Source organism: Elephantulus edwardii, unplaced genomic scaffold (assembly GCF_000299155.1).
Source record: "Elephantulus edwardii isolate Elephantulus edwardi_28Jun2011 unplaced genomic scaffold, EleEdw1.0 scaffold00028, whole genome shotgun sequence".
Lineage (NCBI taxonomy): Eukaryota > Metazoa > Chordata > Mammalia > Macroscelidea > Macroscelididae > Elephantulus > Elephantulus edwardii.
In genome coordinates this window covers 8,913,226-8,938,398 of record NW_006399778.1, presented here as the reverse complement: position 1 = coordinate 8,938,398, position 25,173 = coordinate 8,913,226, and the positions used below count along the sequence as shown (strand labels likewise).

General features: G+C 42.3%; 1 pseudogene; it reads right to left on the bottom strand.

The window, feature by feature from the left end:
- LOC102875610 overlaps window positions 1–25,173 on the bottom strand; it is a 49,125-nt pseudogene that overhangs the window by 21,063 nt on the left and 2,889 nt on the right.

Here is a 25,173-nt window from a genome sequence, read left to right as displayed (position 1 = left end):
AGAAACTGGTGGACCCCTTAGGACTATGCTCCTTCCTTATCCTTTAAGCCTGGAACAGAAATCAACCCTGTGACTCAACTTTGAGCAATAGACAGACCTATGAGGTGATAACAACACTAGGATTGGACACACTCCTTAGAAGAGTCAACGCCACATGATCAAAAGGGCAGCCTTTGCCCAGGGATAAATCTCAGTTCTCAGGAAGAGCTAGAAAAGAAGATGGATGGAAACAGGAAACAGGGAGGGAGTGGGAAGCATGGAACCCACTTATAACCCATGTCAGAAACATAATGTGGATGAAATGTTAATGAAACAGAACTTTCAAATAGCAATAAAAAGGTTTTATAAAAGGGAAAAAAAATGGCCACCCAAACCACCAAGTAGGACCCTAATCAGTGGAGCTGAAGAGGACTCTTTGTTGGAGATTGGCCTGAGTATGTGCTTTGTGGATATGATTTCACGGATCAGTGGAAAACTGAACCTGGAATGAAGGTCAGGTGCCATAGTGTATCCCAAGTGTCACCAGAATAAAAGCTGGGGTGCCAGGTAATGTGAGATCTTTGACAAATTGCCATCACTTGCATCTTGGTACACTTGATGCAGAGGAAGAATTCTAATCACTGCCAGGCCAGAGAGGCGGGCACATGCCCTTTGAAACCTATGGGGCCACAGCCCTTAGGTTGGAGTGTTTCCTCCTACCAGCTTGTGTTGACTTCGATCTTCCTCTGAAGGTCATTACCACCAAGGTCATCTGCAGCACTGCGTCTCTGAGAGGCTAGGGACATTTGCTAGTTATTGGATGACATTTCTTCAGGGGTCCAAAGGGAGCCTCAATTGTGCAAACGCCAGGAAGTGTGAAATGTCTGCTTTGCAGAAACCATTGGCATAATCTGAGCTCAGCAGCCAGCTCCTCGGCCGGTGCTTTCTCTCTTCTGTGGGGAGCCATCTCCCCACTCTTTAGAAGAAGACGGAGAGGGATTTGTATGAGGGCATGGATCAGTAACCAGTGTCCTCTTGAGTCATGTGGGGGCCCTAACATCAATCTGATAGGCTTGAGTTTTCAACTCTGACTGCAAACAGGTTAAGCGGCCAGTGGCAACATAACTATCAACCCAATGCTGTCAGGTTCATCTGTCATAGACCCCTACCTGTCTCTCATGTCTCTGATCATCAGCCCTGAAGCTAAGTTCCCCTAGCTGTCTCTCCAATCTGTCTATGTGTCTCCACCACTCTCTCTATACCCTGGTCAGAAGATCATTATCTCAAGCCTGGTTGCTGTATTAGCCTCCCAGGAGCCTCCCTTCCAGCCTACAGTTTTACTTCCCTGGAATCTAGTCACCATTCTTCAGCTAGAGTGACCACTCTAAAGTTAGAATAGATCTTCCTGTCAAGAGGCTCCCAGTTGCTCAGCCAGTCACTTATTCAGCAAATATCTACAGATTTACTGTTTGGCCTGGTTTGAAGCATCTGTCAGCGCTCACCTTTTTTGACAAGGAAGGTAGAGCACTCTCATTGCCAGGTCCATGAAAACCGCAACCAGTGGAGGAAGAAGGGTTCTCTGTGCTCCTCCTTCCCCTGTGTGCTTTCGACCCCTTTCCCTCCTCTTCTCATGTTCTACTCCCAACCACAGGGTATATCTCCCAGATTCCATTAAATTCAGGACAGAATGAGCCGATTCAAGCCACTATGAGAAGACAGAAGAGTATGATGGGAAATGGGGAGAGCCTTTTGCTTTAGAGGGAGTTCTGTTGGCTTAGTGGTAAGGAATTCCACTTTCAAGGCAAAAGTACTTGGTTCAAGTCTGCAGAAGAAAGATAGGCAATCTCCTCCAGTGGAATTTACTGCCTTTGAAAACCTGCTGGAGCTTCAGCTATGGATCAGTTCCAACCAGATGGTACACAACAGCAACAACTTTCCCTTAGACGTTGACAAGCCATGTCTCTTCAGGACTCCGCATCCCCCCACAGGTGAACCTCACAAACACAATGTTGAAAGAAGGCAAACACAAGTAATATATATTATTCCATTTCTAAAATTTTTACAATATGCAGGGCTCTGGTGACTTAGTGGTGAGGATTCGTTCTGCCAACTCAAAGGCAGGCAGTTTAAGGCAGCTGTTCTGAGGGAGAAAGATGGACTATCTCTTCCGGTGCAATTGACAGCCTCTGAAAACTCACTGGAGGGTCAGCTAAGGGTCGGTTCTGTTTCACTGGCACATAACAACCACAATCTGCAGTGTTAGGAAACAAGATTGCGTTCACCTTTGCGATAGAGAAGACACGTGGCTGTTAGAGGGGGAAAAGCAACCTTCTGTGCTGCTCTTAGTATTCTGGTTTTGACCAAGCAGTGCTAATACGAATGTATCATCTTTTTTTAAATTTCTTTTTATTGCATTATTTTTACGTGTACAGTCAAATCAGATCTGACTGGTACAGGAGGAGATTGTCCCTCCTTCTCCAGCAGAGCATCTGGTGGATTTGAACCGCGTGCCTCTGGGATTGCAGTGCAGCGTCTTGCCTCTAGGCCACCAGAGCTCCCTTGAATGTATCATCTTGTGACCTGTTGAGCTCCAGACTTCTGATGCACCTGCAGTTCCTGCTCCTGCCGCTAGGTCTCAGTTCCACCGTCATTCCGCATCCCTCCAGCCCTAGGACTAGCGCTGGTTTCTGCTGCTGTTAACCTCTGGGCAGTTCTGCCCTGCCCTCTTAGCTCCTTTGACTTCCATCACCTATGAATCTCAGATCCTAGGTCATCCCTTTGGGCATGACCTGAGTTAGTGTTCTTCAGTGTCTAGGGCAGAGTTTATTATGCTGCAGGCCCTCAAGTGATTCTTGAATGAGTGAATGGCACCAGATTAGCACAGAATTCATTTAAGATATGAGGAAGGGCTGGTCAAAGAAGCCTCTGTGCTTCTTTTCAGAGGTTAAGAAGAAATTTGCTACACTTTTCAAATAAGGAAAACAGGAAATTAAAACACATTTAAAAAGAGAAAACATACTTGTGGTTTGAAGTGGCTGTTTGCATCCGTAGTAAAAACAGTCAAAATAACACTGCAAACCAAAACACCAGAGTGGGCAGGTCAACATTCAGGAGTATTCTCAGCACATCCTCTGACTCTCTTGGTGGATTATCTGGGAAACAAAATCTCACTAAAGGAGAGGCCAGTTCATGGAGAAAGCCTGAGTCCGCCTGTACCTCAGAGCCTTACCCAGTGGATCCCAAAGCCAGGGATGTGAGGTGCTGGTCATATTGACTTCACTGCCTATCAGCTGTGTGAGCTTGTGCATGTTCTGGAAGCTGAACCTTGACCTTTTTTTTTTTTTTGTCGGGTTCTAGTCTGGTTGAGTTTTTTCTGGGAAGGGGGTTTATAATTTTTTATTGTGATTTTAGTGAAAGTTTACAGAAAACTTGGATTTCCATTCACGCATTGTTGCACATTTTCCTCCCTACCCTGCCTCTAGTTTGCTTTGCTCTTTAAAAAGTTCATTCACTGTTGCACAGTTTCCTCCCTCCTCCACACCCCAGTCCACTTTGCTATGCACCTCTTTCATGACTGTTGTCATGTGAATAATGCCTAATCATATATTCCTTTTAAACAGTTCTTTCCTTCATCTGTTCCAATACAGTGTTATTTATCCCCTCTTTTCTTAGTTTCCCCCCAACTCCCATGTCAGTCCTGTTTCATAACAGTGGCGTTATGCAGTATTTGTCCTGAGCCTTGATTTTTGCCTCCATAAAATGGGAGCAGCATGATCAATCTGGTTGTTGTGAAGGGGAAACAAAGTAGCCAGCATGGCGTTTAGCAGGGAGCTTGACACATCACTGGGTAACGTCACCTCCCTCCCTTCTCCTCTCCCTGTTGCTCGTGCCCAAACTTTCATCCCCTGTCCTTCCTTTCATACGCATGCACACCACTCCCCACCAGGCTCCACTGGAGCAGGAGGTCAGACAGAGAAATTTCACAATCAGAACCTTCCAACTTCCACACTCGCTCACTGTCAGCATCCTGTAGCCTTGAGTGGTCCTGGAGAGATGAAAACAGCATTTCCTTTGTGAAAAGTGCATCCACACACAAACACACCCCAGCAGTGTTGATTCAGATCAGAGGCTACCTGTAGGAATCGCTAGCTTCCAAGTTCCCCAGGTGATGCTATAGTGAGATTTATGAACGACTTTTTTGTTTTTTTCAATATCACGGTAAAATATTTATAACAAAGAATTAGCCATTTTTACCATTACTTCATATATCTTCCCTTGGTGACATTAACTACATTCACTACATTGTTCAATCATCGTCATTGTGTATAAAAGCTTTTCATCACCCCAAACAGAATGACAGTGCCCCTTAAGCAACAAGTCCCAATCCCTCCCTCCCCTGACCCCCACTAATCTCTCGTATGTTCTGTCTCTCTGATTTTGCCTATTCTACATAGTTCACGTATATGGGATTAACAGTTACCCTTTTTCGTCTGACTTATTTTGTTCAGTATAATGTTGCATGTGTGTCACAGAACATCTCAGGGTTTAATGTCTATTCTGGTGTGTGTACAAGGGAGTTCTGGTGGCATCGTCCATAGCGAGCTGAGCTGCTAGCCCAAAGGCTGGAAGTCTCTGGCAATTCAGATTCCATTCCCCAGTGGCTCCTCTGAAGAAAGATGGGTTCCCACCCCACTGTAACTTACAACCTAAGAAACCTATTCAGAGGGTTCCAGGGACTCAGAACCAGCTTGACGGTGGTGAATTTAAGTTTATATATATGTGAAGGCTCTGACGGCACCGTGGTTACAGCAGTCAGTTGCTAACCAAACCAGCCAGTCTGAGGAAGAAAGTTGCGAGAATCCGCTTCCCCAAAGCTTTGCAGCCTCAGAAACAAGACGGGACAGCTCTACTCTGTCATGTAGGCCCACTAGGTTTTGGGTTTGGGTTTGGTTGCATTCTGGCATGTACATACCACACTGTGCTTATCTCATCATCTGTTGATGGACACTTTGATTGTTGGTGCCTTGGTGGTAAGAAACTGTGCTGCCAATCCAAAGGTACGTGGTTCAAATCCACCAGCTGCTCTGTGGGAAAATGATGGGCAATCACCTGTCGTGTGATTTACTGCCTCTGAAAACCCACTGGGGGTCAGCTAAGGGTCAATTCTGACTTGACCAACTTGCTCTTTGGATCAGAGCAGGCCTGAATTCTCAGGCAAAGGTCAAGTTAAATCAAGGAAGTCAGAGGCAGGCTTGTTCAAAAGTGCAATGTCCTGACTCTCACCAGTGATGCCCCAGAACTCTATAGGTAATGAAAAACAATAGCCCATAGACAGTGTAATGTTTTCTGAGCATGAACAACAAAGTAAGCAAGTTAGTCTAGTCTTCCTTACAAAAAAGCTAGATGTTCAGAAAAGCATTTATTCACTCTGTGACCTTACACACGCTGCTGAAGTGTCATGTCCCTCGGTTTCCTCATCTATAAAATGGGGATTATGTTGTTAGTACTTACTCACCATGGTGCTCTAAGGATAAATTAAATGCATCTAAAGTGTTTTAGCAGGGTGTCTGGTGTGTGTTGGCTATTGTGGATACCATCACCTCACTGGGGATCACAGACTCCTTTCAGTGAGATGAAACATGCACACACACACAGCCGGGCACAGTGGTGGCAAGTTCACAGTCTCCCGGAAGTCCATCTGTGAGTAACTGGTAAGGGAAGGCAAGGACATGAATTCTGAAACTCCCACACTGATTTAACCAGACAAATGCTGGTGTGCTTTACATATCTTAATATTGTGTTTCTATATGTAATTTCAAAAGAGCTCTGGAGGCCTGGCTGACAGGGAGTTACGCTACCAATCCAAAGACTGTACCTCTCTGGTGGCTTGAATTCTCAAGTAGTTCCAAGGGAGAAAGATGGACAATCTCCTTCCATTAAATTTTCAGCCTTGGAAACCCACTGGAAAGTCAGTTAGGAGTCAATTCCAATCCCATGGCAAAGAATGGGAGGTTTTGAGTATATGCTTTCATTTTATAAGTGAGGAAACTAAAAATTTAGAGAAGGAAGTCACACACCTCAAAATTGCATAGCCATCCATATCTAAATTTTAGAATCCAGTTTCCCCATCTCCAAGGACTAGAATGCAGGACCAGAATACAGATCCCTGTCTAGCATCCAGGCCTAGAACCCAGGGCTGAATCTGTATCTTCTGTCTCTAGTACTAGGCCCAGGACTAGAGTCCAGATTTCCTGTCTCTGAGGCTAGCCACCCTGTCTTTCAGGAAGAGAGAGATAAAAAGGAAATTGGTGGAGGCATGAGGAGGTAAAAATGGTCATATTGAGGTAGACTCAGCTCAGGGTGTGGGGTTGGAAGGAGATGGGCCCAGGCATGAATCCCAAGCTACTAATACACCTTAAGTAAATTTCTTAACCTTGCTGACAGTAAATTTCCTTGTCTCTAAAATGATATAAAAAATACAAAGGTCTCACAAAAGTCCATTCCCATGAAGAGGCAACACTGAGTGTGTAATGGACAAAGTGATTGTATATAAACATGCTTGGTATCCCCTTCAAGTATACTTGAAAGCCCTTTTTGCTGTGTATACCTTCATTTCTCCTGGATAAAAACGTCGAGTGAGAAGACAGACTTGTGAACTTGAAGGCCAAGGTGGACTTGACCCACAAATAGCATTGAACATTTCTGGGTGGAGGGGAAGTGGTAGCTGGGATGGGGTCTTTATGGAGGCTCTGTACATGTTCCATTTAATTGTGTCCTGTCTGCTGCTTTCCAGAAGCATCTATCTAGTTTGGACTGGCCTAGAACGCCTTTGCCCTTCCCAGAAAGCGCTGTAGCTCATGAATTGTTTGACTCATAGGAAAATCCAGGACTCAGATTGATGTCCTGCCAAATTCAGCATATGGTCTCAACCCTACACTCTCGTTTCTTCTGGTCCTTGGCTTTTAAAAAATGTCTTTTTAAAAAGTAATTTAAGACAGCCGAGAAAGTCAAAGCTGTTTGTTATGACTTCTTTCACTCTAAATCCAGAGATTGGTGACACAGCTGAATTTTCATTGGGGGGAGGGGGAATTATGCATCCCTGTCATCAAAATCACAAGCTGAATTTTTTAAGAGAACCCTGTTGTTTTCGTGATTACCAATAAACTGCGTGTTTATGGGAAAGAAATGTGGAAACACTCTAATAACATCAACTTCAGATAATTTGTGAAATGTGAAAGAGTGTTGACATGAGATTGGCACTGTGCTTTGCACACAGGAAGCTTCTAATGAATGCATGCTGCCTTTACCAGAAACATATCACCACTGAGTTGATTCTGACTCATAATGACCTTTCTTAGGGTCTCCATGGCTGCAACGTTTTTACGGGAGGAGACTGCCCATCTGTCTCCTCAGCAGCAATAGATGGATTGGAACTGGTGACTTTTCAGTTAGTGTGCAATACACTGCTTAGGATGAATAGACACTCAACTCCTTGGGTTGACACAGTGATCGCAGCAATGGGTTTGAGCATTGCTGAGACTGTGGGCATGACACAGGATAAGGCAATATTGCGATCTGTTGTTCATAGACTGCCTCTGAATTGGTGTTGGCTCGACAGTGCCCAACAACATGCTAACTTTAGAAACTTGAAGCCTCTGTTATCACTGAAATCAAAACAACCAAACAAACAAAAACTATGAGTAATGAACTGTTTCCTTTGCTGCAGAATCACACAGCACCCAGCCCAATCCCTGGCACATGGTACCAGTAGCAGTTAGATCAGTTCTAACTCATGATGACTCCAGATGTATCAGCATTGAACTGCACTTCCCCACAGGGGCTTCAATGGTGCTTTCTCAGAAGTAGATGTCCTAGTCTTTCTCCAGGTTGCCTTTGCATGAACTTGAATTCCCAGCCTTTTGGTTTGTGGTCAAGGGCCTTAGCCATCTGTACCATGGAGAGACACCACTCACATAGTAGAAGCTCAATAACTATTTCAGAGACTATAAATTGCACAGCCTCTATAAATCAAAAGACATGTTGCATCAGGGAAAAATCTGTTGTCAAAGATCTCTCCACAGGGATGAACAGCAATGAGGTCAGTTTAGAGAGTAAGGTGCATCTGATCCAAGCCAGGGTCTTTTCATTTGCTTCTGATGCATGTGAAAGTTGGACAATGAATAAGGATGACAGAAAACTTGATGCCTTTGAATTGTGGCACGGGAGAAGAGTACTGCATCTTAATCTGGAAGCTCCATGGAAACCTGTCTAGCATGGGGGAGGCTGTGGGTATTTGAAATATGGGTGACACAGCTTACAGCATCACAGTAACATGCAAGCCAGCACAGTACAGCACACCGACAGACAGGTGGTGGGAGGGACAAGTGCAGTGAGCAAAACAGACAAGCTCTGTTTTTTTGGAGCATATTTTCATTCTTATCAGGGGGACAGATAACAAATGGGTAAACACAGACTCTGTTATAATAATAAGTGCCACTAAGAAAAATAGTGGTAAAGAGGCTAGAGTGTCATGGGAATACTGATTTAAATAGTGAAAGCCTGCCCAAAAGATGACATTTGAGCAGCAACATGAAGGAAGCCATGGGGGTATCTGAGGGACGAGATTTCCACATTTGGAAACAGTTGAAAAGGGAACAAATGCATTTCATCCGGCACCGAGGCTTCCATTTCAATCGACTGAAACAAAATAAAGATTCTTTGTAGTGCGTCGCCTGAAAGTCGAACAGAAATATATTCACCATGAAAGGCAAACCTTTTGTTAATCTGTTTTTGTTGTCACTGAAACCTTAAGTATCTCCTTTATCATACAAAAAAGACAACAAAAAACAACCAAATCTGCTGTTGTCAAGTCGCTCCTGACTTGCAGCAACCCTCCAGGACAGAGCACAGCTGCCCCTTAGCATGTCCGACACTGTGCATCTTGCAGACTGCCAGAGCTAGAGAGCAAGTGGCAGCAAGGGGCTGGCGAGCTTGAACCACCGACCTTTCAGTTAGCAGCTGAGCGCCTTGACTGCTGTGCCACCAGGACGCCTCTCCTTTCTCACAGATGGCTCAAAACCTGCTGAGAGTGACGCTCTTTAGGAACATAATTCCAAATGAAAAACAAAAAGCCCAAAATGATAATGGCTTCACAAGAAATAACTTGAAAATTGTGAGTGCGCTGCTTGATGAGATTAAACAGTTGGGGGCAAATGATACAAGCCTGGAAAAGGAAAATATTCTTATGAATCATTACACTAATCCCCTGTCAGAGCTATCAAACTCAGCAATGTTCCATTTGGGGAACAGTCATCCAGTCATACAAGAAACTTTACTGAGCGCTGTTGTGGATAAAGCTGGGTGTTTTGTGGCTAGAAAGATGAATCGAGACCCCATCTGTCCTTAAAGAGTTTAAGATCGTCAGATTTATTATTATTATTTCGCTTTCTGATTTGCTATTTTCTGTTCAGCTTCCATTTCTAATCCCATTTGTTCCACTCCCCACCCCCAAGCAGTGTTCTCAAGTACTCTCTCACCATCTGATTTAAATATAAAAGCATTTATATTTCCAATGCACACATATGCATTTATATAAGCAACATATGCTATTGTTTCAGAGCTCTGGTGGCTTAGTGGTAAGGAGCTGAGCTGCCAACCCAAAGGAACTCGGTTCAAATCCACCAGTTGTTCCACAGGAGAAAGATGAGCAGTCTCTTCTCATGCAACTTACCGCCTCTGAAAACCTGCTGGAGGGTCAGCTATGAGTCAGTTCTGACTCAACGATATGTCACAAAAACAAAGTGATGTATTGTTATACATCAAATTACACATCTTTGAGATGTGTTCATACTGATTAATGTAGAGCTAGTCCTTTCTTTTTGAATGTTATATTCCATCATCTACACACACATTTTACTTAACAATTACATATTAAAGAACTTTTAAGTTGCTTCCAGTTCTACGATTGGTCACATGTTACTGTAAACATCTTGAATATATTTTTATCTTTTTGTATATTTAGACAAGAATTGTTCTGTGACAAAAAAAAAAGAATTGTTCTGTGACTGATGTACAAGATACAATTTTCAGTGTAAGAGGATATGCACTTTGTATTTAGAAATGAGTTGTTTTAGTGGAATTGATGGCACCTAATAGCATCAAAAACAACAAGAATTTTAGGGGTTTTAGTTCCTATATTTAAATCATCTAAGTTTTGTTTCTTTTCACTTATAGTAAACGATGGGTCTAACTTTGTTATTTAGCATGGGTAGTTATAGTTGTCTTAACACCATTTATTAAAGAAACTATTTTTATTAAAAAAACTATTCTTCCTTCATTGGATGGACTTGACACTCTTGTAGAAAATCAACTAACAGTAAGTGTATATAGGTTTGTTTCTGGACTTTCAATACTATCCCACGGATCTATATGTCTATTGTTATATCACTAGCCTGCTTTGATTGTTGTTGTTATGTGCCGTCAAGTCACCTGTGACTCATAGAAACTCATGGCACAATAGCTCTGAACCTTGCCCTATCTTAAGCCAATCTCACTATCTCCAATACACCTCCCCACCATTACCCCAGTTTCTTTGTTAATCCATCATCTCTAGGGTCTTCCTCTCCTGTGCTGACCCTCTACCCTTCTAGGCATGATGTCCTTGTCCAAGAACTGATCTCTTATGGCAACACGCAAAACATATGTGAGACAGAGCTTCACAATCCTTGCCTCCAAGGAGCAACTTGGTTTCACCCTAAGACAGGCCTGTTTGTTCTCTTGATAGTCCATGGTATGTTCAATACTCTTCCCCAGCACCACAACTCAAAAGCATCAATTCTTTTCTATTATCCTTAGTCCTTGTCCAGATCTCTGAGGCATAGCAAATACTTGTGAAGACTGTGGCCTGAATCCAGTACAACTTCAATTACTATAGACTAATAATATATTCTGAAGTAGGGAAATGTTAAGTCTTCCCAGTACATTGTTCTTCAAGATTGCATTGGCTATTTGGTCCCTCGTAAGTCTATAAGAAACTGAAGATTACTTTTCCCATTCAGCAAAAATGGTTATTGGATAGTATTGATTCTAACTATATTAAGTTTTCCAATAGATGTCTATTTTTTATATCTTTTATATATGTCTATAGAATTTTTATAGAAAAAATTTTATTAAGATAGTTCTCTTGTATTCCTAGTTTTATGTAAAATTTAACTGCAGATAATATTTTCATTACCTTTTGATTTATTGTATACTAAATCATCATTGTTGTTACCAATTTTCATCAAGTTAGCTTTGACTCATGTTGCTATTGTTATGTGCTGTCAAGTTGTTTGCAACTCATACTGACCCTATGTACAACAGCTCTGAACCCTGCTATATCTTGAGCCAACCTTATTGTCTCTGACAAACCTACCCCCATTACCCCACTCACTGAGTTAATCCATCTCATCCAGGGTCTCCCTTTCTTGAGTTGTCCCTCCACCCTCCCAAGCATGATGTCTCATGTTGTTGTTGTTGCTGTTGTTGTTGTCTGTTGGAACAACCCATAGCTGATCCTCCAGTGGGTTTTCAGAGGCAGTCATTTGCACTGGGTGAGATTGCCTGTCCTTCTCCCGTGGAGCAGCTGGTGGATTTGAACCACATTCCTTTGGGATTGCAGTGCAACTTCTTACCACTAGGCCTCCAGAGCTCCCTTAGCAATCCTGTGCAAAACAGATAAAAACCTGCCTGATCCTACGGCATCCTCACAATTTCTGCTGTGTTTAAGTCTATTGTTACAGGCACTGAGTCAATCCCTCTATGTTGAAAATATTTTTTTCACTGACCCTCTACTTTTCCAAACATGACATCTTTTTCTAAGAACTGACCCTTCTTAATAATATGCCCAAAGTACCTGAGATAAAATTTTGTGATCTTTACTTCTGAGGAACACCCTGACTCCACTCCTCCCAAGACAGATTTGTTTGTCCTTTTGGAAGTATATAGTATATTCTCTTTGCCAATAGTACAATTCAAAGACATCAATTCTTCTTCAGTCTTCCTTACTCATTACTCAACTTTTCACATGAATATGAAGCAATTGAAAATGCCGTTATTAAACGTACCTTCACCTTTAAGGTCCTATGCTTGCTCTTCAGCACTTAAAGTGATCCTTGGAAGCAGATTTGTTCGATGCAATATGCTATTTGGTTCTTGGCTGCAGCTTCTACAGGTGTTGATTGTGGAGTCAATTAAACTTAGTCCTTGACTGATAGGCCCTGCGGGGCTGACTCACAACTGCCACAGCCAATCAGCATGCTCCACAACAGCTTCCTCTGCCAAGAGACTGCCTGCCTAGCAACATCATCAGCTGCACCTAAACGCGCCAACAGCCTTAGCCAATCAGCATGTTCCACAACCACTTCCTCTGCCCTTTTAAGAATGTCATCTCTAGCACCAGCAGCTGCAGCCAATCCGCAAGTTATATGATTACTTCCTCTGCCAAGAGACCGCCCCTTCCTCCCCAAGTCTTTTAAAAGGCCACTTCTTTTTTTTTTTCCTCTGGGCTTTCACTCCTTCATTGCCGCACCATTCTCTCCACCCTCCTCCCCAGTTTGTTCTTCTTCCCCGCCATCCGAATGTCTGTTTTAATTGTCCAATTGCCACAGTGCTTGTCAAAGTCAGTTCTGATTAATCTCCTTTGTCGGTGTGTCCTTTGCCATTCCCTATCACTCCTCCCTGAGAGAGACTTCACCCTGATTCATAAGGAAAAGGGGATGGCGTATTCTCTTAGCTACTTCCTGCTGAAAAGGGACACTGTGGGTTTCAGGGTGAAGATCTTCTCTCACTACTCTAAAGGGCCCCTTTGGCAGTAGGAAACACATAGACTATTATGGAGACTGATTTTGGAATTTAGATGCACTCTTATTGATTGTGCTTGGCCGTACATGTTCATATCCTTGAAGATGTATCATGAGGGTGTTGCAACCTAGAAGACACAAATTTGACTAACAAGTTATAAGTACATGAGTCAAAAATTATGGAAAAGTAAAAGAAAAGATTCTTTCATTGTTTTACAAACCCTCCCCCAGGTCCCCTCCACCATGTAGCCCTCGCTCTAGACTCCTGTGATGACAGAAATACCTAGTCATATATCTCTTTTAAACAGTTTTCTCCCTCCTCTGTTTCAGTGCAGTATACATTATTGAACCCATCTTACTCAGTCTCTCCCCAACCCCAAGGACAGTCCCGTTCTAAACAGTGGCATCATGTAATATTTGTCCTTTTGTGACTGGGATATTTCACTCAGCATAATGTTCTCCAGAGTCAACCATTTTGAATAATATTGCATGAGTTCTAAAAGGCCACTTCTTTACACCACATGTGAACTTCTCTGCCCTGTCCTGCTCACTGTGTCTCTGTCTCTCATTTTCTCTTTGGCCTGTGCCAGAGAACAGTGCCCGAGAGCCACAATAAAAGCTTCTTTGCTTACTTTCAGTTTCTGCGCCTGTTTTACCTAACATGGACAACCTCAATATTTTTTCTGCATTTATTATAAGGTTGCTTTTTAATCCAGTTGTGAGAACTTTTCTTGATGTTAAAGTGTAATCCATACTATAGGCTTGATCGTCATCAGTAAAAGTACTTCAAGTGATCTTCGCTTTTAACAAGCAAGGTTGTGGCATCTGCTTACCACAGGTTGCCAATGAGTTTTCCTGTCACTCAGTTCTACTGTGATGGTGGTGTTTCTGTGATGCTAGAAGGTAGGTCATTAGTCTCCCATGGTAGAAAGGTTTCTGTGGAGCTTCCAGACTAAGAGGAGAAACTAAGAGGAGAATTTACTTCCAAAAAATTGCCCCATGAAAACTTTGAGTAACCATGGGACTTTAACTGATTTAGTGCCAAAAAACGGGCCACTCAAGTTGAAAGACCCTCAAAATACAACTGGGGAAGAGCTATCTCCTCACAGTACAAGCCATTTAATTGCATGGATGAAGGATAGCTTTCAAGACCTTCATTTGCTCACGTGGCATGACTCAAAATGAGGAGAAACAGTTGCACAGGTCCATCCATTGGAGCTTGTAATATATGAAGTCTGAGTCTTTAAAAAAAAAACAACCCACAACACCACAAAAAGTCATAAAAAGTGAAATTACTACACAAAAGTCAATATCCTAGACATTAGTGAGCCGAAATTGACTGGCAATGGCAATTTTGGATTACACAAACGTGACAAATTTAAGAGGAATGCTTTCACATTCATGATAAAAATGAACATTTCCACATTTTCCTGAAGTACACTGCTGTTAGAGATGGAGTTTGCCTTTTTATTATCAGTAAGAGGTTTAGCTGTGTGTACAATATGTGATGCAACAAGATAAATAGAATCAGGGTGTGTAGGAAGGAGTAGAAACTGGTAGGAAGCTTTGGAGAAAGATTCCCACCCCCTTTTGATGAAATGTACAACACGGGGGGGAAAGTCTCTTTTTTTACCTTAAATGTAACTATGATTATATGAAGCCTAGAGCTATGAGGAAGTTGTGGTGACATAGTTCATAGGATGCTGCTCCTCGAACCCAAAGGTGGTGCCCCTTTGGTGGTGAAATGCACCAGCAGCCCCAGGAGAAAGAGGAGCTATCTCCTCTCTCTCCTCTCAGCTATGAGCTGCCTCTGATTCAAAAGCAATGAGTTTGAGTTTTTGTTTAATAGGTACTGCGGCTGTATGTGCTCATCCAAGGATGGGACTGGACAAGTAGTAAGACGGAAATAAAGCAGACTTTGATAACCAATGGAAATGCAATTAACTAGCCCCTGAATTACCCTGTGGTGAATCTTTGTCTCACATACAGCAGCCACATTGTTAGGAGGGGCCAGTCTTTGGAAAAGCACAGCATGCTTGGAAACGTCAGCAAAAAAAAAAAAAGACTCTCAGGGAGGTGAATTGACATAATGGCTGCAAAAATGGGCTCAAGTATATCAGAAGTGGTGAAACGGCACAGAATAGGGCAAGATTCAGATACGTTGTTTATAAGAATGTTATGAGTTGTGCTTGGCTCGATAGCATCTAATAACAATAATCACATAAGTTACATGAGAAAACAAATCTCTCATTTAAAAAATTGTTTTTGTTCTTGTTGTTGTTATGTGTCATCAAGTCACTTGTGACTCATAGAGACCCTTTGTAGCTCTGAACCCTTTTCTATCCTGAGTCAACCTTATCATCTCTGACACATCCACCTCAATTACCCCAGTCAATGAGTCAATCCATTTCGTTGAGGGTCTTCTCCTTCTGCACTGTCCTTTCACCCTCCCAAGCATCATGTTCCTCTCCAAAGACTAGTCCTTCCTTGCAACAAGCCCAAAGTATGTCAGATGGAGCTTCAGAATCCTTGCCTCCAAGGAGCAGCTTGGTTCCACCCTCTCCAGGTCGAACCTGTCTTACATAGATTTTTATTTATAATTCAAACCATGCTCATATAGCAATACTCTTCTATAGTTTGTAAACCTTTTTTTTTGCTATAGCCAGTTATTTCTTCACAATTACTCTGTATTTTATTTATTCTTCTCTCTTCACCAGGAATCTTCTATAGTCATAAATTTTGGAGTTGTTCTCTTTTTTTCTCTCTTTAAAGACTGACTTTTGGTTCTCTCCCTGTCCCATTGGTATTTCCTCTAATGTATGTTATTATCTTTCTTCTTAGGGGAGATTTACTGTATTTTTTTAAAAGCTTTCCTTTCTTCCCCTTTAACATTTACTTAATTTAATTTTACATTTTCTTATTTTCTAAGAAATGCATTCAATGGTGTAATTTTCCCAATGGGAGATGGTTTAGCAACATCTTTCCAATTTTCATAGGTCTTTATCTTTTAATAGTAAAATTTAAAAAAAATCAAATGCAGGGCTGTCAAATTGGATCCATCCTATAATGGCCCTCCATCAGATTGCTGAAACTGGTCCTTTCTTTATAGAAAGAAATAGACTGCCTCTCTTTTTCTTAAACAGAAGCTGATAGATTTGAATTACTGATCTTTTTGTCGGTAGTACAACACATAACTCAATATACCACCAGAGCTCCTACTTGCTATGCATCAGAGAGCTGGACAATTACTAGGATGATAGGAGAATTGATGCCTTTGAGCTGTGATGCTGGAGAAGAGTATTGAATATACATACCATGGACTGCTAGGAGACCAAGCAGGTTTGTCCTGAAGAGGGTGAAACCAGGCTGCTCCTTGGAGGTAAGGATTCTGAAGCTTTGTCTCACATATTTTAGGCATGTTGCAAGAAGGGACCAGTCGTTAGAGAGGGCTATCATGATTGGGAGGGTGGAGAGACAAGGCAAGAGAGGAATACCCTCAATGAAGTTGACTCAGTGACTGGAGTATTGGGAGTAGGTGTGTCAGACATGACAAGGTTGGCTCAGGATAGAACAGAGTTCAGAGCTGTTGGACATAGGGTTGATATGAGACTCAAGGGACTCAAGAGCATATAACAGCAGCAACAACAACAATATCATTCTTATGCCATTGGTTATTTAAAGGTGTGATCTGTAGTTTTCAAACTGTATTAGTTCCCCAGGGTTGCCGTAACATACTATTTAGAACTTGGTGACTTAGAAAAACAGACATTTATTATCTCATTATTCTGTATACCAATTGACGTATTTCAGCTAACAGATGCTGCCCTGGATGTGCTCACCAACTTGTGCCAAGAAATCTAGAGAACAACCACTTGGCCAACTGAATGGAAGAGATCTATATTTGTTCCCATTCCAAAGAAGGGTGACCCAACAGACTGTGGAAACTATAGAACAATATCACTGACTTCACATGCAAGTAAGATTCTACTGAAGATTATCCAAAAACGACTGGAACAGCACATCAGCAGAGAACTGCCAGAAGTCCAGGATGGGTTTAGAAGGGGTTGTGGTACTAGGGATATTGTAGCTGATGTTAGATGGATCTTAGCTGAAAGCAGGGAATACCAGAAGAATGTCTATCTGTGTTTCATTGATTATGCAAAGGCGTTTGTGTGGATCATAACAAACTGGCTGACTCTGCGAAGAATGGGAATCCCAGAACATTTAATCGTGCTAATGCGAAACCTATACTTGGACCAAGAGGCAGTTGTCAGAACAGAGCAGGGTAACACTGCATGGTTCAAAATTGGGAAGGGTGTATGCCAGGGATGTGTCCTTTCTCCATACCTTTTCAACCTGTATGCAGAGCAGATTATCCTGGAGGCTGGGCTCTATGAGGAGAATTGTGGCGTCAGGATTGGTGGAAGATTTCTTAACAATCTCTGTTATGCAGATGATAGAGCCCTGCTTGCTGAAACTGAGAAGGACCTCATGCACTTGCAGGACTTGCAGTCCATGAAGGACTTCAGCGTTTCATATGGACTGAGGCTCAATGTCAAAAAGACAAAGATTCTCACCACTGGGCCAATCGGTAGCATCAGGATGGATGGCGAAGAGATTGAGATTGTTCACAGCTTCAGTTTGCTCTGCTCCACGGTCAACACTCTTGGCACCAGCAGTCAGGAAATAAAAAAACGTATTGCGATAGGAAAGTCTGCTGTTAGGGACCTCTTCAAAGTACTCAAGAGCAACGGTGTCTCTCTGGAGACTAAGGTGCGCCTGATACAGGCCATGGTCTTTGCAATCACTTGTAATGCATCCGAGAGTTGGACAATGACTAGGGAGGACAGAAGGAGAATTGATGCCTTTGGGCTGTGGTGCTGGAGAAGAGTATTGAATGTACCCTGGACTGCCAAGAAACAAACAGATTCATCCTGGAGGGTTAAACCAAGCTACTCCTTGAAGGCAAGGATTCTGGGGCTTCATCTGACATACTTTGGGCATGTTGCAAGGAGGGACAGGTTCTTGAAGAGGGACATCATGCTTTGGGGGGGGGTGGAGGGACAGCACAAGAGGGGAAGACCCTCAATGAGATGGATTGATTCAGTGACTGGGGTAATCGAGATAGGTGTGTCAGAGGCAGTGTGATTGGCACAGGATAGAGCAGGGTTTACTGCTGTTGTACATAAGGTTGCTATGAGTAGCAAATGACTCGACGGCACATAACAACAACAACAACAATTCTGTAGACTGGAACTTGACTCATCAGCAGAGCCATGTTCCCGTTGAAGACTCCAGAGAAGAATCCTTCCTTGTGTTTTCCTAGGTTCCCATGGCTCTGGTCATTCCTGTCTGTATCTCCATAGTCACATGGACTTTTCAGTATCTGTCTCTGTGCCTTCTCTTCTTCATACAAGGACACCAGTCACACCTTAACCCAGTATGAACTAACTTTGATTTGTTTCCTCTGCAAAGACCCTATTTCCAAATAAAGTCACATTCTGAAGTTCCTGGTGGACATGACTCTTTGAGGGGACACTATTGAAAATATTACACAGACTTAGGGAGTTGTTTCAATTAATATTTTTTGTTACTGATTTTACTTCTATTGCACTGAATTTGGATGTGAGCTGATTGGAATTTGCTTTGTATTAAAAAAGGCAGTTGGTTGTCAGTATGGGGCTGGTATCCAGTTTGGAAAGATATGCGGAGCAGTTGGATTTGACAAAGGTATGTTTTTTCTTTGTCTTTTTTTTTTCCAAGATTTATACCCATTGTTTATAGGGTTGCTGTAAATAATACTTGACTGGAGGGCACCTAACAATACTTGGGGAGCAGCATGCTGCCCTGCTTCTCTGGCAGATTTTTTACCCTCTAGGCAGCTGCTGAAGGTGAGCTTGTTTTTTTGGTTTTGGTGAGATATATAGATATAGATAGATATAGATATAGATGTAGATGTAGATGTAGATAGAGATAGATAGATAGATAGATAGATAGATAGATAGATAGATAGATAGATAGATGATATAATTTTTTTCAAAGGTATGTTTTTGGTGAGACGTGGGTATGGGCTATTTGCTTGGATTTGGTTTTGTTTTGCTCACAACTGGATGTGAGCTGATTGGATTTTGCCTTGTCTTGAAAAAGGCAGTTTGGCCTAAGGCCCTAGGGCCTGGTTTCTAATTCTTTTTAGTCAAACATTCTTCTAAGTGGCATAGCATTGGTCTGTCATTTTGTTTTACAGAGGTAATTTGTGGTTGCTGTGATGCTAAACACTGTGACACTGATGTGTCAAATGGTTACCCATGGTGGACAGTGTTTGATGGAGCTCCCAGGTTAAAAGAAGCTTGGAAACAGGCATGGCATCTATTTCCAAAATAGTGAAAGAGCTTGCCTCCAGAAACTCTATGAACTTATATAAACAATGAGGGTTACACAGCAGGGTTAAGGGCTTTCATTCATAGGGTCACTATGAGTCATCTATGACTCAATAGCACTTAACAACAACAACAATACCAATTGTTAGGGATTTATTCATATTCCCTTGTAGCTTAATATAGAGTCAGTTTTTATGTTCCATGGATTTTGAGAGACACTTGTATTCTAGGTTTGTGGGTGCATTTCATATATATTAGCGTAGGCTAGTTCAGGAGCTCTATTGGTCCACAGGAAGTTGCAGCACTAACCCAAAAGCAGCAGCTCTTCTCTAGCAGTTCACATACTGCAGAGGCTTTGAGGGAGAAATAAGGGCAATCCTCTCCCATCTAATTCACAGCCTCTGGAAATCTGCAGGATGGTAAGCTATGAGTTGGTTCTAACTTGATGGCAATGAGTTTGACATTTAAATTTGTTAAGTATCCAGTGTTCTACATCCTTGCTTTTGTACCTTCTGCTTTATCTCTCGGTTTCTGAGAGGAATGTGTGACCTATGTCTTTGAGTTGGTGCTGGAGAAGAGTATTGAACATATCATAGACTGCCAAGGAAACCAATAGTCCTGTCCTGCAGAGGGTGAAATCAGTTTGCTCTGTGGAGGCAAGGATTTTGAAGCTTCATCCCACATACAAGTTGTCTGGATATAACAGTCCTTGAAGGAAGACATCATGCTTGGAAGGGTAGACTGTCAGTGCAAGAGAAGACCTTGGATGAAATGGATTGTCACGGTGACTGTGGCAGTGTCAGGTCTGTCTGAGACATTGAGATTGGATAGGGCAAGGTTAGGACAAGGTTCAGAGCCATAGTTCATAGGATCACTATGAGTCATAGTCAACTTGATGGCCCATAACAACAATGTTATTATTACAAATCTATCATCTTTACCCTATTAGCTCAACATATTTTTGAGTTCTATTATCTTTGTTGTTTGGTGTCGCTGAGTTGAGTATGACTCAGTGACTCTGTGAACAACAAATCTGAACCCTGTACTATACTGTGCCATCTTCACAAACCCTAACAGACTGAGCCCACTGCTGCAGTTGCTATGTCAATCCACCTGGTTTAAGATCTTCCTCTCTTTTGCCATCCCTCCAACTTTCCAAGTTGTTTTCATGTGCAGTCAAGTCTGTGACCCATAGCGACCCTATGTATCTGACCCATAGTGACCCTATGTATCGCAGCTCTGAACCCTTCCCTATCCTGAGCAAGTCTCACTAAATCCCACACAACAACCCTCATTGCCCCAGTTACTGTATCAATCCATCTCGTCTGGCAGCTTCCTTTCCTGCGCTGTCTGTCCACCCTTCCAAGCATGATGTCCTTCTCCAAGGCCACTTGTCCAAAGCATGTGAGACAGAGCTTCAAAATCATGGCCTTCAAGGAGAAACTTGGATTCACTCTCTTCAAGACAGACCTATTTGTTTTCTTGGCAATCCATTGTATGTTTAAGGACTACAGCTTGAAGGCATTGATTTCTTCATCTGTGATCTTTAGTCACTGTCCAGCTCTCTGAAACATAAAAAGTAATTGAGAAGACCATAGCCTGGATTAGGTGCACCTTAGTTTCTAGACTGACACCGTTGCTTTTCAGCATTCTGGAGAGGTCCCTGAAAGCAGATTTTCCCAATGCAATTTGTCTTTTGATTTCCTGATGCTGGTGTTAAGAGTGTTGATTGTGGAGCCAAACAAGCTGTATTTGTTAATAATCTCGTCTACATCTATCAAGGTGCTGCCAGTTGGACCAGTGGTGAGAATCTTTCCAAGTATGATGTTACTTTCCAAGGAATATCTTCTCTTAGCATTTAATCATGCTAATACGAAACCTATACTTGGACCAAGAGGCAGTCGTCAGAACACAGCAGGGCAACATTGCATGGTTCCAAATTGGGAAGGGTGCACGCCAGGGATGTGTCCTATCTCCATACTTTTTCAACCTGTATGCAGAGCAGATTATCCGAGAGGCTGGGCTCTATGAGGAGAATTGTGGCATTTGGATTGGTGGAAGATCTATCAACAATCTGCGGTATGCAGATGACACAACCCTGCTCACTGAAACTGAGGGGGACCTCATGCACTTACTGCAGAGGGTCAAGGACTGCAGCCTTCAGTATGGACTGAGGCTCAATCTCAAGAAGACAAAGATTCTCACCACTGGGCCAATCGGTAGCATCAGGATGGATGGCGAAGAGATTGAGATTGTTCACAGCTTCAGTTTGCTCTGCTCCACGGTCAACACTCTTGGCACCAGCAGCCAGGAAATCAAAAAACGTATTGCGATGGGAAATTCTGCTGTTAGGGACCTCTTCAAAGTACTCAAGAGCAACGGTGTCTCTCTGGAGACTAAGGTGCGCCTGATACAGGCCATGGTCTTTGCAATCACTTGTAATGCATCAGAGAGTTGGACAATGACTAGGGAGGACAGAGGAGAATTGATGCCTTTGGGCTGTGGTGCTGGAGAAGAGTATTGAATGTACCATGGACTGTCAAGAAAACAAACAGATCCATCCTAGAGAGGGTTAAACCAGGCTACTCCGTGGAGGCAAGGATTCTGGGGCTTCATCTGACATACTTTGGACATGTTGTAAGGAGAGACAGGTCCTTGGAGAGGGACATCATGCTTGGGAGAGTGGAGGGACAGTACAGGAGGGGAAGACCCTCTATGAGGTGGGTTGATTCAGTAACTGGGGTAATCGGGATGGGTGTGTCAGAGGCAATGCAATTGGCACAGGATAGAGCAGGGTTTAGGGCTGTTGTACATAGGGTCGCTATGAGTCGCAAACAACTCGACGGCACATAACAACAACAACAACAGCAATGTGCCTAAAGTATATGTGAGATGAAATTTTATAATCTTTGCCTTCCAGAAGCACTCTGTCTGTACCTTCTCCAAGACATACCTGTTTGTTCTTTTGACAGTCCTATTCAGTACTCTTCTCCAAAACCCAGTTCAAATGCTTCAATTCTTCTTCTGTCATCCTTATTCATTGTCCAGCTCTCAGATGCTTAGAGTGTGGGTGTATATGGACAGTGCATAGGAACATATGAAGAAAAAACTGTTTAAAAGGAATATATGATTAAGCATTATATGTATAACAATAGCCCAGAAAAAGAGGTGCATTGCAAAGAGGACTGGAGGAGGAAGGAGGAAGGTAATTATGTAACAATGAATGAATATTTTATTTTTAAAAGTGAACTGGGGAGGGGGAAGGGAAGTGGGAAGGAAATGTGCAACCATTGTGAATGAAATTCTAACTTTTCTGTAAACTTTTGTTAAAATCACAATTAAAATGAAAAATTTTATAAAAGGAAGGAAGTGATTGAAAAAACCATATCCTGAATCAGGTGCACTTTAGTCCACTAACTGACATCATTGATTTTCAGTAATTTGGAGAAGTCCCTGACTGCAGACTTTCCTGGTGTAATACGTCTCCTGATCTGATGATACCAAGTGTGTTGACTGTGGATCCAAGTAAGATGAAGTTATTGACACTTTCAATCTTCTCTTCATCATAATGTTGCCTATTTGTCCAGAGGTGACAATTTTTTGTTTTCTTGATGTTGAGATGCAGTTCATATTGAAGGCTGCAGTGTTTGGTATTCTGCAGCAAGCACCTCATGTCCTCCTCTCTTCCATCAAGCAAGGTGGTGTGTCTGCATAACGAAAGTAATTGATGAGTCTTCCTCTAATCCAGATGCCACATTCTCTTTCAGAGTCCATTTTCTCAAACTATTTGCTTAGCATACAGATTGAATAGATAAAAAGACACAACCTTTGATTCACACTTTCTTGATTTTTAAACCATGTACAGTTCCTTTACGTAATTGTTCAGATATCAATCTCTTGGTCTAGATATAAGTTTTGCATGAGTATGGCTTTGCATTATGTGTTCTGGGATTCCCATTCTTCTCAATGTTAGCCATTATTTGTTACGCTCCAAACAGTCAAATGCCTTCCATAGTCAATAAAGCACAAATAGACATTCTTCTGGTATTCTTTGCTTTCAACAAGGACACATCTGACATCAGTAAACATATCCTTGGTGGTACAGGCTCTTCTAAATCCAGCTTGAACATCTAGTAGTTCTCTATGTACTCTTCTAGCTGTTTTTGAATGATCCTCAGTAATATTTTGTTTATATATTAATGGGCGCTTCGCTGACAGTGTCTGTGAGCACATTTCCCACCTGAGCACAAAACTAGCAGCAGATCGCAGGCACCTTCATGTCACGCAGACAGAGGGCAGCAGGTGGGAGAGGCACCACAGCTGTCCAGCACTGTTAGTGTTCCCTAGTGGCAAGTGTGTGACACTGCACCCTTATTTGCCCTGGAGTCCAGCGGCTTGGATTCCAATCCTGGCTGAACCTCTTTCTCCCTCTGTGACCTTGGGCAAGTTGCTAGCCTTGCTGTTCACTCTGTAATGGGGAAATAATGATGATGTTTACCTGGTTGGAAGCAGGAGTGGCATCCGTTTCCTAAACAACATGCCTCTGGAAACTCTGAACTTTGAGAAGCGATGATAGAAAGGCTTTAGGGTTTTTGTTCACAGGGTCCCTATGAGTCATGCTTGACTCAACTGCAATCAACAACATGATATTAATGATATTGTTAGATAATTTATACATTCTGTTGGCTCACCTTTCTTGGGAATAGGATCAAATATGGATCTCTTCCAATCACTCAGCCAGGCAGCTGTCCTCCAGATTTCCTGGCACACACAGGTGAGCATGTCTAGGGCTGCATCTTGTTATTTGAAACATGTCAATTGGTATCCCATCGGTTGCTGGGGACTTTATTTTTGCCAGTGCCTTCAATGCTGCTTGAACTTCTATCATTACCATTAGCTCTTGATCATATGATACTATCTGAAATATTTCAGTCTTGGCTAATTTTTTTTTTTGGTCCAGTGATTCTGTGTATTCTGAGTTCTGTATATTTTGAATTCTGTTATTAGGCACATACATATTTTTAATTTCTATTTATGTTCAGTATAAAGGTTTTTTCTTCTTATATGAAGCCCTGTTTGTTTAAATGGATATCTTTTTGTCCTAGCTTGCTTTGTTTCTCGATAATACCTACATGTATAAGTCTATGACTCTGATGACATTCTTCCTACTATACAATCATTCACACAGTCCCTATCAAATTACTTCAGCCCTATTAACATACACTCACTGCCCTTTAAACAGCCCTTTCCCCAGTACAAAAAAAAAAGCCCAAGCCCACTGCCAGTGAGTAGACTCTGACTCAAAGACTCTATAAGACAAAGCAGAACTGTGACATCTTTATACTATTGGGCAACTGGTGGGTTCAGTCAGTCCGCCTTTCCATTGGTGGTCTGCAGCTTCAATTACTGCACCATGAGGGCTCTTTCACCCTGGGTGGCTACTATTAAATTTTGGTTTTGACATATTTTCTAGAAGATGTTTGGTGCCACAACGGTGAAAGCACTTTGGCTGCTAATGTTCAGTGATTCAAACACACCCACATCCCTGCAGGAGACAGATGTGACACTCTGCTTCTATGAAGATTTACTATCTTGGAAACCTTATGGGACCAATCTCTATCTAACAGGGTGCTGTGAATTGGGGTTGGCAATGGGTTTTTCATTTTAGTCCTTTTTTTTTAACACTACATATGAAGTGGCTGGAATCCAGTTTGAAAGTCATCTGCAGGACTCTTTTGGTCAGCAGTATGGGGCTGGAATTCAGTTTCAAAGTCATCTGTAGGAGCTGGGTTCTACAGAAGCTTGTTGGCTGGGACTGGTGAGCATTAGGGTGGAATGCTGATTTGCTAAGAGGAGTGAGATGATGTGATTTGGCCTCCTCTTTAAAAACCCTTTTGTCAAACATTCTTCTAAGTGGTATAGCACTGGTCTGTGCATTGCTGTACAGAGGTAACTCATGGTTGCTGTGAGGCTAAACA